Genomic DNA, 15,813 nt, shown 5'->3' with positions numbered 1-15,813 from the left:
ATAAATGTCAGGTTTAAACACCATCTTTGACATTTTTAAACTGCACAAATAAGGAGACAGACATTAAAATGAGAAAAACAAGGCCTTTACTTGTACAAGGAGAGATGAGCGAGAGATGTGTGCTGGTCACAATCCTCTGGCCCACTCTGACACACATTCACATTTCTTGTCTTTTCATGGAGTTCGCTAACAAATGGTCACAAAAGGAGGTGGAGACATAGCATCGTTGTGGCATCACAAAATAAACACAGGAGACATCCTCTAACCATAAAACCTTTTTATGACCACTAATCTTTGAAGGCTGTCTATTGTCCTGGTGTGAAGTTCTTCATTCCCACATTCAAGATGTCCTGAGGTTGAATAAACATGCATGCAGCCGCTCCAAACAGATAGCACAACACTGAGTAAAATGCTTTTACAATTAAATCTATGTAATAAAGAGAAAATATGGAATAATATATACATAATAATCCTAACAATAAAGTTCTGCATAGTGCCTCACTGCCTCTTAGTCTTTTAACTGTAAACATTGTAAAGTGAGACATATAAAAGTGCATAAAAATTTATCACATAACACTGCACAACAGGACACATTACATCAATATCTACCGTCAGTGTATCGATAATTTATTGCAACAGAGAGCACAACAATATATTGCGATATCGATGTTTCTCCCACCCCTACCATTTAACTAAAATTAAAACTGCCGCAAGATTTTAAGTTTAAATGTTAAAGCAAGCTGCAACAATAGATATTTGTAGTACTAGTACGCAAAAAAAGTTATCAGTTATCAAGATCACTTTTACTTTTAGACTGTTCCATTGTTACAGTCGCCCTGTGCCACACCGGAAGTCACGATCCACAGCGATTACATATTTATGGCCAAAAAATTCAGAAGTATGTAGGGCTGGGCGATAAATCGAATTAATTCGATTAATTCGTCCATTGAAAGTGCCACGATGTGAAAATGAGCTAAATCGTGAAATCGAGGTGCTTACAAATAAATACACATCATCTAACCTTAAGCGGCTCGCTTCTGTTTACGCTCGTTGTTTTGGGGCCCTTCGTTTGGTGGCTGGCGTGCTTGCTGATGACGTCACCCTACTATAGCGAAGCTGCGGCATGTGACATCATCGGTAGGCAAACAGGAGCCCGCAACAGCCGTACAGCCAGTCCACATCACCGCCTGTTTTTTTTTCCCCGTTTCTTTTCACTCCCACAAACACGCACAGAAATTAATGAACAAATTAATTCATTCATCTGATGTGTATCGCGCACAAGTTTGAAAGCAAACGCAGGAGCGGAGCTCCGCCGTAACGTCTCCGCGTGAGCCTGACGCAGAAGTATACTGGGGCCTTTACACGGTCTCCCAGGCGGCGAAGCCAACCCACGCCAACCGGCAGCGAAGGAAAGTGACGCTTCAAAATCACCGGGAGCCCCACATCAGCTACTTTGGCTAAACGGTACGCTGCCTACTCGCGCACATTGTCTGCTCCAGAAGACCCCAGAAAAGGGACTCATGTTCGGCTTTTACAAGAGCGACGTAGAGCAAAGTAAAAGTGTGTGCAAGGTTTGCCGAACAGCTCTTAAAACGAAAAATAGCAGGCAGCACAACTAACCTCTTCCAGCACTTGCGCCAAATGCATCCGAAAGAATGGGAGGAATGCTCACGTCTTCGAGAGTGCGGCGTGGCTAACGCTAGCAAAGATAAGTACACGCACACCATTGAAACAACAAACTTGAGCTGCATTTACTACGGGGGAAACATTGTGACATGCACCAGAGCTTGTCTTTTGCCAGCGTCAGTTGACAGGCTAGTTTTGCTTGTCAGAAATTTGAGTTTATTACAATAAAAGGTGGTGCTGATTATTTTTACGCTGTTGATCTTGAAATTCTGTTATATACAAACGTTATACGTTATACAAACGTTATTATGAGTTGAGTTGTATATTTGCAGAATACTGGATGTGTGGTTTACAATACCTGTTTACAATTGTTAGAACTACTTACTTGTGGCAATTAAGTTGTGCAAAGGCTATGAGTAGTTTTTTTTGCACAAGATATGTATGTGACATTTAAGTTGAGCAAAAGATATGAGTAGTTTTTTTGCTCTAGCTATATATGTGGCATTTAAGTTGAACAAAAGGCTATGAGTAGCTTTTTTTGCACAAGCTTTGTGGCATTTATGTTGAGCAAAAGGCTGTGAGTAGTTTTTTTTTTTTGCACAAGTTATGTTGCATTTAAGTTATGCAAAAGATATGAGTCAAATTTTTTGAACAAGCTATGTTAAATTTACCGTAAAACTGATAAAAAAAAATCCGTGTACGTTATTGTCTGAACATTTTGCACAAGATTAATTTTTGAATAAATCAAACCTTGTTTAAATGTTTTTAGGGCCCGAGCAGCGACCGCTGCGAGGTCCCTATTGTTCCTGAAGGAATTCTTATTATTATTAGGGCCCGAGCAGCGGCGGTGCCTCTGCGAGGCCCTATTGTTTTTGTAGGAATTCTTCTTATTAGGGCCCGAGCAGTGGCAGCGGCGGTGCCGCTGCGAGGCCCTATTGTTTTTGAAGGAATTCTTATTAGGGCCCGAGCAGCGGCGGCACCGGCGGCAGGGCCGCTGCGAGGCCCTATTGTTTTTGTAGGAATTCTTCTTATTATGGCCCGAGCAGCGGCAGCGGTGGTGCCGCTGCGAGGCCCTATTGTTTTTGAAGGAATTCTTATTAGGGCCCGAGCAGTGGCAGCACCGGCGGCGGTGCCGCTGCGAGGCCCTATTGTTTTTGTCGGAATTCTTATTATTATGTCCCGAGCAGCGACCGCTGCGAGGTCCCTATTGTTTCTGAAGGAATTCTTATTATTAGGGCCCGAGCAGCGACCGCTGCGAGGTCCCTATTGTTCCTGAAGGAATTCTTATTCTTCTTCTTCTTTTTATTTGTTATTATTCTTTTCCGCAAACAATCACATTTTTGAGACACTAAACGTAAACGAAAACTCACCAAACTTTACACGCAGATCGGGCCTGGCGAAAAATTTGATATTTTAAAGTCGCCATACATTATAACAGAAAAATGGCTCTGTAGCGCCACCTACATAGCTTAAACGGATCCCTGTCCCACTACGATTGTCCTACGGCTATGAAAATTGTGTGGCACCTGTAGCATATCCAGATGAACAAAAACCTCTTTGATCTGTGTACCCTAAAATAGACAGGAAGTGAGATATGAGTATTTAAATGTCCAATTTTGGCCATTTTTTTCACATTTACAGGGGTCATACTTTTGCCCGCTTCTCCTACACGGTTAATCCGATTGACTTCAAACTTGGGATGTACCATCTCAAGACCTGGGACAACACCATGGTAAAAAATCTAAAGTTTTTGACATACTATATGACGGTGGCGGGGCATCAAACTTACAGTTTCAAAATTCTTACTTAACGAAGCATTGCCGGTGGTACGTTTAACCTAGAGCTATGAAAATTGGTACACATATGTAACAGACTATGATCTACAAAAAAGCCTGTTGGTGCCATATGCTAAACCTAACAGGAAGTCCGCCAGAGGCGAGGCATCAAATTTTGTGTTTCAAAATTCTAACTTAATGAAGCATTACCGGCTGTACATTTCACCTAGCGTTACCAAAATTTGAAGACATATGTAACAGCCCTCAAGGTACAAAAAACTCTTTTTGAACCATATGCTAAACCGAACAGGAAGTCCGCCATTTTGATTTACTTTGGAACGTGTTGCCATTTTTTGGGCCATTTCATAGGGGTCTTATTTTAACAAACTCCTCCTACAGAGTTTATCCGATCATCTCCAAACTTGGTGTGATTCATCTTAAGATGTTGAAGATGAAAAGTTATTGAAAGCTTTTTATTTCGTCGCACGCTGTTGCCGTGGCATGCACAGTTTGCAAAGGAAAAAATTCCTTCTTAATGAAGCATTCCCAGTTGTACGAAGCAGCTAGAGCTACGAAAATTTGGAGACAAATGTAACAGCCCACGATGTACAAAAAAGTCTCTTGGTGCCATATGCTAAACCCAACAGGAAGTCCCGTAGGGGCCGGGCATCACATTTTGAGCTAAAAAACTCCTCTTTAACGAAGCATTCCCGCTTGTACGTTTCACCTAGCGCTATGATAATTTGGAGGCATACATAAGAGCCCACGATGTACAAAAAAAGTCTCTTAGAACCATATGCTAAACCAAACAGGAAGTCCGGCATTTTGATGTACGCCTTTTTTAGGGGTCACATTTTAACGAACTCCTACGAAATTTATCCGACTGTCTTCCAACTTGGTGTGTTTCATCTTAAGATGTTTAAGATGCAAAGTTATCGAAAGTTTTTTTTATTTTGTCGCAAGCTGTTGCCATAGCGATGCATTATTTGCCAAGTAAAATGCTGCTTTTTTTTTTTTTTGGTCTAAACGAGCGAAAACTCATGAAACTTTACACACACATCAGACTTGTCATAAACATGAATATTTTAGAGATTTCTTGTGCAATTTGCAATAAATGGCTCAATAGCGCCCTATAGACATTTTTATGAAGCTTTTGGAAATGTATGATTCAGCTAGATTTGTAAAAATTGGGATACCTATCAGCCTAAGACTGACAAAAAAGTTTCTAAAGCCATATGCTAAACCAAACAGGAAGTCTGCCATTTTGATTTACTTTGCTATTTGTAGCCATTTTTGGGGGCCTTTTATAGGCCTCATATTTTCTGCAAAACTTATCAGATTGTCTTCATCTTTGGCGTGTTTCATCTGAAGATATTTAAGATGAAAAGTTATTGAAATTGTTTGTCACGCCTTTGCTCTAGCGATGCATTGTTTGCAAAGAAAAATGCTTTTTTGAGCGAAAACTCAAAACTTTGCACACAGATCAGACCTCTCAAGAACATGAATATTTTAGAGATTTGTTGTGCAATTTGTAATAAATGGCTCAATAGCGCCCTCTAGACATTTTTTATGAAGTATTTCCGATTATATGATTCAGCTAGATGTGTGAATATTTGGAGGCACACCAATCAGTCTAATACCTACAAAAATTATTCTATAGCCATGTGCCAAACCATTTTGATTTTATTTTGTTAATTGTGCATGATTTTTGGCCTTTCCATGAAACTTTGCAAGCACAAAGCATGGCAAAAACATTTACAATTTAGACGGTTTCCTATGATACAGTACCCCAACATGTCAGTACCCCGACGTGCAAGTACCCCAACGTGGCCCAGGTTGCGAGGGCCCTTTATAGCTGCTCGCAGCTCTAGTTCTTCTTCTTCTTTTCTTTGTTATTATTCTTTTCCGCAAACAATCACATTTTTGAGACACTAAACATGAACGAAAACTCACCAAACTTTACACGCAGATCAGGCCTGGCGAAAAATTTGATATTTTAAAGTCGCCATACATGATAACAGAAAAATGGCTCTGTAGCGCCACCTATATAGGTTTTTTATTTTTTTTATTTTTTTACCATGTTTATTTAGAAACATTTTCAATGAACAACATACAACAAGCAGTGACAATCAATTTCTAGTAATCGTCTACTTTCCAATGTCACCTTGACACACAAGACAAAACATGCACACACACCCACATCCAGAGGAAGAAACAAAAAAAAACAAAAAACAGGAAAATTAAAATCACAACAAAGAACTGCACATCAATTTATACATTTGTATACTCTGCACGTGAACAGTTTCCAAAAACATATACTATGCATATTCCCATACATATATATAAAGACAAAAACACATTGAAGTACTTATCCAAATTTTCCCTTTTTTTCCTTTACCAAAGTCCACGTATACCTCAAATGATGACTGCTGAAGGAAAGGGGTAGGGGTCTAGCTTAATTTCAAGTGTTCTAAAATTGGCTCCCATGCAATGCAAAACTTCTGGGTGTTCCCTGATACCTCATATCTCAATTTTTCTATGTGTAACACTCCTACAAATTCCCGAAGCCAAGTTTCAAAATGGGGTGGGACGTCAGACTTCCATAATTTTAAGATACACCTTTTGGCAATTACCATGCCATAAGCAACCACAAAAGTCTTACCATGACCCAATTTTTGCAATGCATCCGAGAAACCAAACAGAGCAATTATGGGGTCAGGGTCAATGGTTATTTTGAATACTTGAGAGTACCATCTAAATATTGAAGACCAAAAACCTTGAATCCTTGGGCAGAGCCAAAATTGATGTGCTAATGTGCTATCCGCTATCTTACATCGTTCACATAGAGGTGATGTTTGTGGGAATATTTTGTTTAACCTCACCTTTGAATAATGCAACCTAAGAACTACTTTATACTGAATTATCTGTAGCCTACAGTTAACAGAACATCTTTGAATGTCACTCAGCGCTCACTGCCATGTATCCTCCGTAATTGTAGTGTTGAAATCTTCTTCCCATTTTTGCTTAATCAACGACGTGGAACGAGTATATTTGCTCAGAAAGAATTTTACTAATGAAGAGATTAAACCTTTGGATTCTGGGGGCCCCATCAATATTTTAAACAAGTCATTTTCCAGAGGGAGACAATTAAATGTCGGGATATTTTGGCTAACATAACTCCTCAATTGTAAAGATCTAGGGCGGCACGGTAGTCGAGTGGTTAGCACGTCCGCTTCCCAGTTCTGAGGTCTCCGGTTCGAGTCCAGGCTCGGACCCTCCTGGGTGGAGTTTGCATGTTCTCCCCGTGCCCGCGTGGGTCTTCTCCGGGTACTCCGGTCTCCTCCCACATTCCAAAGACATGCATGGCAGGTTAATTGGGCGCTCCGAATTGTCCCTAGGTGTGCGTGTGAGTGTGTATGGTTGTTCGTCTCTGTGTGCCCTGCGATTGGTTGGCAACCAGTCCAGGGTGTCCCCCGCCTACTGCCCAGAGCCAGCTGAGATAGGCGCCAGCAGCCCCCGCGACCCTTGTGAGGAATAAGCGGTCAAGAAAATGGATGGATGGATGGATGTAAAGATCTAAAAAAAATTACCCTTAGGCAAATTGTATTTTTTTTGTAATTGTTCAAATGAACAGAATGTGTCTTCAATATACAAATTTTTAATCGACTCTATAACAATCCTGCTCCATTCTCTAAAAACAGGATCTATAAACAATGGAGCAAAAGCATGATTATGCCACACTGGAGCATGTATGGTCGTGCTTGGGAGATTGCAGAATTTCCTAATCTGCAACCAGATTTTCTGAGTATGCAGAATAATGAAATGTTCTCCTCTCCGAGCGGACAATGGCCTAGGCGAGGAAAAAACAATTGCCCTAAGAGAGGTTTTTGGGACTAAACTATGTTCTATTGTCAACCAAGAGGGAACATCGTCTAATGACACCAAGTCTTTATTAATCTGCCAATACACCATGACTCTTACATTAGCTGCCCAATAATAATGTAAGAAACACGGCAGGCCAAGACCGCCACATTCCTTAGGCTGCTGGAGGTATTGTTTTGCAATTCGATGCGCCTTATACCCCCAAATGAAAGGCAAAATAACAGAGTCAATCAACTTAAAATACTTTTTTGGGATATACACGGGAATATTCTGAAATAAATAAAGAAATCTTGGTAGGGAGACCATCTTAATTGTATTAATTCTACCAATCATGGATAAAGGTAGCGTTCTCCACTTTTCTATGTTCTCTTTTAGGGCATTTAATCTTTCAGTAAAATTTAGTTTAAATAGAGAATTAGGGTTTTTTGTAACTTTGATACCTAAGTATCTAACAGTATCTGAAATCTTAAACTGAATCGAAGCGGCAAATTCAGGCTCTAAATCTGTTGTAAGGGTCATCAGGTCACTCTTCTGCCAATTAATGGTATACCCAGATACTGCACCAAAACTATTAATTAAATCTAACAGATTGGGAATAGAATACTCAGGATCTGAAATGAAAATGGCAATGTCATCAGCATAAAGTGATATTTTATGGTCAACTCCCCCAATCACTATGGGTTTAATGAGTGGATTTTCTCTTATGCTGATGGCCAGGGGTTCAATCGCCAAAGCGAATAACAGTGGTGAGAGCGGGCACCCCTGACGAGTGCTCCTCTCTAACAGAAACGGACACGATCTATCTTGGTTTGTAACAATTGAAGCAGAGGGGCGTAAATACGCTAATTGAACCCAGGATACAAAGGATTCACCTAGGCCAAATCTTTCTAGAACCTTAAACAGATGTCCCCACTCGACCTGATCAAACGCCTTCTCAGCATCTAGATATAAAATAGCCTGTTTTGAACCCAATGGAAATTTATAGTATGTTATATTTAGCACCCTTCTAGTATTGAAAAAAGAATATCTTAGGGATGGAGCCAGTCTGATCTTTATGCACAATGGACTCAATACATACATTTAATCTATTAGCAAGTATTTTTGTAAAAATCTTACAATCAAGATTTAACATAGAGAATGGACGATATGATGCAGGATTTGAATCATCTCTATCAGGTTTTAGAAGCAGGGTTATATTTGCGTCATATAAAGTGGCAGGAAGTGTTTTTACTTCCATAGAGTGTAAGAACATTATAAGCAGGAGTGGGGATATCTGTCCAGTGAACTTTTTATAGAATTCTGGTCCATACCAGTCGGATCCGGGGGCTTTCCCAGAAGCTAATGATTTAATGGCCTCTGAAACCTCCATCATGGTCAAAGGTTGATTTAAGGCCTGGCATGAGGTATCGTCCAATCTTGGAATGGGGACATCCTTCATTCAGGAGTCCACATTCCCTTGAGCCTGTGACCTGTACAACTCCTTATAAAAGCTAGCAAAACGTTCATTTATTGACTTTGGGAGTGAGAGTATTTCTCCAGCACTAGATTTAATTCTACGTATGGCCCTACTATTCTGTTGACCTCTAAGTTGTCGAGCTAAGAGAGTATGCGGCTTGTCCCCAAGCTCAAAATAACGCACACGTAAACGAGAAATTTGGGCGCCTACTTGTTTCGTTAAAATTGTATTATATTCATATTTAAGTGTCATAATTTCTTGCAGTGTAAGATTGCAATTGTTTTGTCAATAAAGCGTTTCCAATTGTGATACCTTGTCATCAATCTCCCGCAGCCGAGAATTTCTCATTTTCCTTTGTGAGGCCTCATATGAAATTATATGTCCCCTCAAGACCACTTTAAAGGTTTCCCATAAAATGGAGTCTGATGTATCCTTGGTGTCATTAGTGAGAGTAAAATCCTCAATTTTTTGTGTTAAGTATTTAAGTCTGGGTCATTCAATAAATATGACTGCAATCTCCAAGTTGACCCTCTTTTTGGCACATTAAAATCAAAGACTACACTAGTAGGTGCATGGTCCGAAATCAAGATGTTATGGTATTTACTATTAATGACATTCGGTAAGAGCCTAGAATCTAATAAAAAAAAAAAAATCAATTCGGGAATAAGAATTATGCAATTTAGAAAAAAAATGAATAATCTCTATCTGTAGGGTGTTGTAAACGCCAGACACATGCATGCTAACCCTAACCCTAAACTGGTAGAGGAAATAAGACCATTCAAGGCTACAGAAGCATTTGAAGGTGCAGATTGTTTTTTTAGAAGATCTATCCAAGTGCCAATCCAAAACCACATTATAATCTCCTGCGATTATTAGAGTGGTGTTTGCAAAATCTGGAATTTTGTCAAAAACTTTGCGAAAAAAACCTGCATCGTCTGCATTCGGACCATAAATGTTCACTAATGTAACATGTACAGAATACAGTTTTCCAGTTACAATCAAGAACCTTCCATTAACATCACTAACAGTTTTTTCATGGTCAAAAGGAATGTTCTTCTTTATTATGATAGCGACCACTCGTGCTTTACTTGAAAAAGTTGAATGGAATATCTGCCCCGCCCAGTTGCATTTCAGACGTCTCTGATCCTGTGATCTAATATGGGTTTCTTGTAAAAAAACAATTATCTGAAAACAGAGATTTTAAGTGTGCAAAAACTTTAGCCCTCTTAATAAGGGTACCCAAACCCCTCACATTCCAACTAACCATATTGACCCCCCTATCTTTCTTATTAACCACTGTCATCAAAAGTGAATGTTCCTCTTCTTTGGTAAATATTCCAAATCAGTACTCCATGTGAACACAAAAAACAAACATACAACAAATATACAAGACATACACAGAATCCCTCCCTCCACCATGCCCTACTTTCCACAACAAAGCAGGGCAAAAAAAGCCAAATTAACATCTATCTAAGGGTACTCCTAACAATACTTAGTAATTAAGCAACTAAGCTGTTAAAACACAATTAACTACTTCCTAGTGTACTCCTCCGAACAGGAAAAAAAAAATCAATAAAATAAAACACCTAAAGTATATTGACCTGAAAAATATAAGGCACCAATGTAGCTTTGAAATCAACAAGGAGGATACATCCAACTATACTCAAAAACAAGATGTATTTTCTTTATCTTAAAGGTACACTCAGTATTATACAGTGGCATCTAGTGGTGAAATAAAAAGTCATTCATTTAAAAAAAACAAATGTTTGTGTTAGTAGTAAGTAAAAAGATGTGTTGTATCGCATAAACATACTTTTTTAAAATATAACGGTAAGTATATAAATCACTAATTATTTTACATGACCGCGCCTCGCCTGCTAGTGTCCGCCATGTTTCGCCGCCATCTTTCTGCTACGGGTGCCGTCAACGACAAATTTCAGCGCTCCATTTCTTAACGCGTTTTTGGAACGCCTTTGCAGACGCACTTCCGGTTTGTATGGCGACCGCATGTACACGAAGAAGAAGAGTTTCCGGTCCCCGAAGAGAGCATTATCAAGCATCACAATTGCTTTGGGAATTTATTTTATTTCAGCGCGACAAAACAAGAGTTTATATTGTAGCCGCATTTGCCAGATGGAGAGAAATGAGGAACAGACTAGGTTTGGGACGTGCCGGTGCCTTCGACTGCTTTCTACTTGACCGGTAAGTAAGAGTACATTTGTGTTTACGTTTTGAGAGCGAGAGAAAAAGTATACACCGTACTAATTAATACGATGTTCGTACCTTTGTTTTACGATCACTGTAGCTGTTGATTAGCAACTCCGCACCACTCGAACGATTTCGTTATGTAGCTACTTGCTTTGAAAAAAAAAAAAAAGATTCCCGCTGGCACGTTATATTTAGAGTAAATGTGCAAGTTATTGTGTAATGTAATGAATCTAAAGCATACTGTATTAGTGGAGGAGTTGAAGATTATTTTCGTTGTGGTTGGTGAAAATAGTGTTCTCGAAATTAATTTTCGGCAGGGAATAACTTTCTGGACTTAAATGCTGGCTGTACCGTAAGCACTGCTAGAGTCTGAACTCTCTCACTCAAGTGTGTACTGGTCCATTGTGTAATTGGGTGCACAAGAATTTACAGGCTGCTACGTTTTCCACGGAAACTCGACAAGCAAGCAGCCTTTGCATATTCTATGCAGTCAAGTTACTTTTATCTAGCTAATACAATGTTTTGGGCCCAAAAACTAAAGATCTTACCTCTATTTTGGGGGCTTTGTTGGAAAGTTGGTGACATATAGTAGTATCATCAATTATTTTATTTTATAATTTTGTTTTTGTTTGTGTCACACTAGATCAACAGCCAAACTTGAGGGGTTCCAGAACCATATTCTGATGTATACAAGCATTCATGCACCGTTTAAATACATCACCGACCTGCAAGAAAAAAAAATATCAAGGGGAGAGTCAGCAGCCAAATTGGAATGCCCCGAATGAGGACACTTGAATGGAGGACCCCAGAAGGCTTTGGTGTTGTACCACCAGTATCTCCACCTACCATATCTGAGCTGCAACAAACTGAAGTCAGCCGACGTCTTGGTATGTCATTTACATATGGACGGCATTGCATACTACATTAACTTTTTGTGTGAAGCAATACGGAATGGTCACATGTACAAGCAGCACTTGTTTTACACAGGACCTGCTGACCAGGTGTCTGAAGCCATGGAGTGACTCCTCCCTCACTTTCCTCAGCAAGCCTTTGAAGAATATGATATCATCGTTGGTGGGAACATGCCCTCACTCCATAACATGTACTTGTGCAGTCAAGGAGCATGTAAAACTTAATAAAACCAGCAAACATTGAAGTGACTTCATTTTTACTGCAGTCTGTTCACACAATCAATGGACAAGCCTTCCTTAATTTTGCCCCAATAACATCATAGAGTAGGCGAAAAGTAGTGTTACAGATCATACTATGTGTTCGGGAGAGTTTGAGGAATGTTGCAATGTTAATGGGGGACAATGTCAGCACACACACACACACACACACACACAAAAAAACAAAACATCATGGTATTGAGTTAATCAGATATTTTAGCTGTGTACAACACATACCTGCTCTGTAACACTACTTTTGGCCCAAACCTGTATGTCTATTTTCCATATTTTGAAATGCACAGCGTATTGGTAAATTTCTGGAACAACTGCAATTCATGTAGCTCATTATATTCTAACAGCATTTTTTTTTTTTTTTTTTTTAGTTAATATGTTCATTTCATGTAGACTTTTATTTTACTTTATTTTATTTATTCATTTTCATGTACTGTACCTTACATTCATTGGCCAATGAAGAATTCCTTGTCATTGCAAGCATTTATAATAATTCTCCAGGCTTTTGATGTTTTACATTTCTGGTCATGTAAAATAGTGTTAGGTTAGGTGTCGAATGAACACTGCATGTTGACGCCAAAGGAAATAGTATTTTTTAGTTATTCAAAATGTACAAATTAACACACAACAACAATATACAAGTTATACAAACTACAACAACAAGTGTCAGACATGGACTAATTATATGCCAGGTAAAAAACCTTTGTATTGTCCTCGAGGATCTGGGAAAGTGTCACTTATTTGCCACAAGTCACCAAGGTGCTGCAGTCTGGGATCCAGGTACAGGAAATCATGGTGGTGCTGATGTGTCAGCAATGTGTCAAAAAGTATTTCTTGGTGTCAGTCTATCAGCTGGACTTGGATATCTTCATGTTCCTCCATGGTCATTTCCTGTACGAGTCTCTGCAAGAAGGTAACAATTGTATGTCAGATGAGGTACCAAACAATGAACTGAAAGTCACTGAGCCAATGAAGTACATTATTACATGAGCAAGACTATTTGTGAAAGCCATGTAAATTCCTGCACATCGAAGTACAAGGAAGCTGTTGTATCTTCAATCAAAACTAATTAAGTTGCTTTGTGATATTTATTAGGTAAAATTGTTCAACATGGTGACAAATCGATATCTGAGTAAAGGGTTTCAAATGTTTTTGTAAGTAGCACTTTTCTGAGTGGTTAGTAGCAACAAGACACGGGGGGGTTTACGAGTCTGAGTTGCAGATGTGTAGTTCAGTTAACACCATTATTTTTGTACGATATACTAAACATATCAGCAAACGATGTAATCTAAATACCACATATTCCAAGCAAAGGTATGTTTTGAGCCATTCACATGCATGCTCGAATGGAATTATTTTTCCATGATGACATAATTGTACGTTACGAGACACCGCGTTCTCTTCCGCGCATCTCTTCCTCGTCGTCTCCCTCGCCCCCTCCTCGCCCTCTTTGAGATGGTCCACATGTCTATAAAACATATAACATAACTGTGTGTTCTCTGTTGCATGGTTTAGTTGCACTAACAAATATGAACATAGATAGCCATTATCATTAGCTGACGTACAGTATTTCCTAACAATGCCGACAAAAATATTAATTCTGAAATTAAATGACTAAATCACAAATATTAGGGATCTGTACAGTATGTCTAACAAATGCAATTCACTTACGTCATCACTCGAGGGAATACCAGAAGTTGTTTGCGTTCTGTTCCGGTGAAATTGGTGGTAGGCTGTTGAAGTAGGGTCTCTCTGGGACGCCGTAGTTCGTGTGCTTAAAATCATTGCATTATCTTGTTTGACCGATAGATGGCGGTCGTGAGCTACACACTGCGGCTTTAAAAAAAAAATTGAAATAAAATAAAAATATCCAACTTTACAAGATGTTACCTGGAACGATCATTCAATATAACCTGAGAACTTCCAAAGACCGAATGTAGTTCACATGACATCATTGTTCGGCGCCAAAGTTCTCTTCAGTCATCCTCGGTGGTCACCAAGTTGTCCGCGAAAATCTTCGCCTCCTCCGGCGTGCTGAATGTAGTTGTCACGTTGCCATGGGTAACCCGAAGACGCGCAGGATAGATGAAACCCGTGCGATGACCCGCAGCCTTCAACTTCTTTCTTGCGTCCTCAAAAAGTTGACGACGCCTCACGATCTCAATAGGGAAATCCGGGAAAATGTGGATATGGTGTTCCTTGTACCTTAAGGGAAAGTGTTCCATTGCCAACCGCATGATGAGCTCCTTGACGCGGTAGTTGTGGATCCTCGCTATCAAAATACGAGGCCTGTTAGCAGACTTAGCTGGCTTGCTACCTAGCTTGTGTGCCCAATCCATTTCAACAGGCTTCGGAAAGTGCCCATTCCCAAAAAGACAGGGCATCAACTTTGACACAAACTCCACTGGATTCCCAGATTCAATATTTTCTGGCCAATTCACAAATTTAATGTTCTGTCGTCTGGAACGCGCCTCCAAGTCGGTGACTTTTTCCTGCCAGGCCTTGTTAGCTTCTTCCAGCTAAGCCTGTTGCTCCAGTTTAGCCAACCTGCAGTCATGATCACTGGTTGCTTCTTCCACCGCAGACAAACGCCCTTCATGCTCTTTCAAAATGGCCTGGATTTCCTCCAGAGTCGACTGCAAAGCATTAAATCTATCGTGATTTTCCGGCTCATTTCCCCGATAGCATCAAGCACGGCCGTAGTATCGGCGGAGGGCCCAACAGCTAGCCCGGTTAGCATGTTGCTCCCGTGCCCTTCATCGGCTTCTTCCGTGGGTTTTTTAGTTGGACACGGTTTCTTCGGGGCCATATCCAACAATGATCGACAGCCAAACTCCTAATCAACGTTAAACATCCGATGCCTTCACATTTAAGGTGTTTTAATCATATAAAACTCAGATTGTCGGAGGAGCACCCTACAAACACGTCTACTCGCACATGCGCGCCGTGCCGACCCCCCGCGCCACCTATATAGGTTTAACGGATCCCTGTCCCGCTACGATTGTCCTATGGCTACGAAAATTGTGTGGCACCTAGAGCACATTCAGATGAACAAAAACCTCTTTGTCTATGTGTACCCTAAAATAGACAGGAAGTGAGGTATGAGTATTTAAATGTCCAATTTTGGCCCATTTTTGCACATTTGCAGGGGTCATACCTTTGCCCGCTTCTCCTACACGGTTAGCCCGACTGACTTCAAACTTGGGCTGTACCATCTCAACACCTGGGACAACATCAGGGTAAAAAATCTAAAGTTTTTGACATACTATATGACGGGGGCGAGGGATCAAATTTAGAGTTTCAAAATTCTTACTTAATGAAGCATTGCCGGTTGTACGTTTAATCTAGATCTACGAAAATTGGTACACATATGTAACAGACTATGACCTACAAAAAAAGTCTGTTGGTGCCATATGCTAAACGTAACAGGAAGTCCGCCAGAGGCGAGGCATCAAATTTTGCGTTTCAAAATTCTTACTTAATGAAGCATTTCCGGCTGTACGTTTCACCATGAGTTACCAACATTTGAAGACATATGTAACAGCCCTCGAGGTACAAAAAACTCTTTTTGAACCATATGCTAAACCTAACAGGTAGTCCGCCATTTTGATTTAATTTGGAACGTGTTGCCATTTTTTTTGGCCCTTTCATAGGGGTCTTATTTTAACGAACTCCTCCTACAGAG

General features: G+C 40.0%; 1 protein-coding gene and 1 long non-coding RNA gene across 4 annotated transcripts in view; one reads left to right on the top strand and one right to left on the bottom strand.

Annotated features, from left to right (window-relative positions):
- LOC144023250 (prolyl 3-hydroxylase 1-like) overlaps positions 1-15,813 on the bottom strand; it is a 137,067-nt gene that overhangs the window by 112,286 nt on the left and 8,968 nt on the right. The gene's annotated exons all lie outside the window — the stretch shown is intronic.
- Positions 10,441-12,103, top strand: LOC144023251 (uncharacterized). The gene is made up of 3 exons (XR_013284512.1): positions 10,441-10,941; positions 11,591-11,834; positions 11,935-12,103. It is a non-coding gene; the product is annotated as an uncharacterized LOC144023251 (long non-coding RNA).

The sequence above is a fragment of the Festucalex cinctus genome, chromosome 8 (assembly GCF_051991245.1).
Source record: "Festucalex cinctus isolate MCC-2025b chromosome 8, RoL_Fcin_1.0, whole genome shotgun sequence".
NCBI lineage: Eukaryota > Metazoa > Chordata > Actinopteri > Syngnathiformes > Syngnathidae > Festucalex > Festucalex cinctus.
Note: the sequence above shows the minus strand (reverse complement) of the source record. Positions and strands in the feature narration are given on the sequence as shown.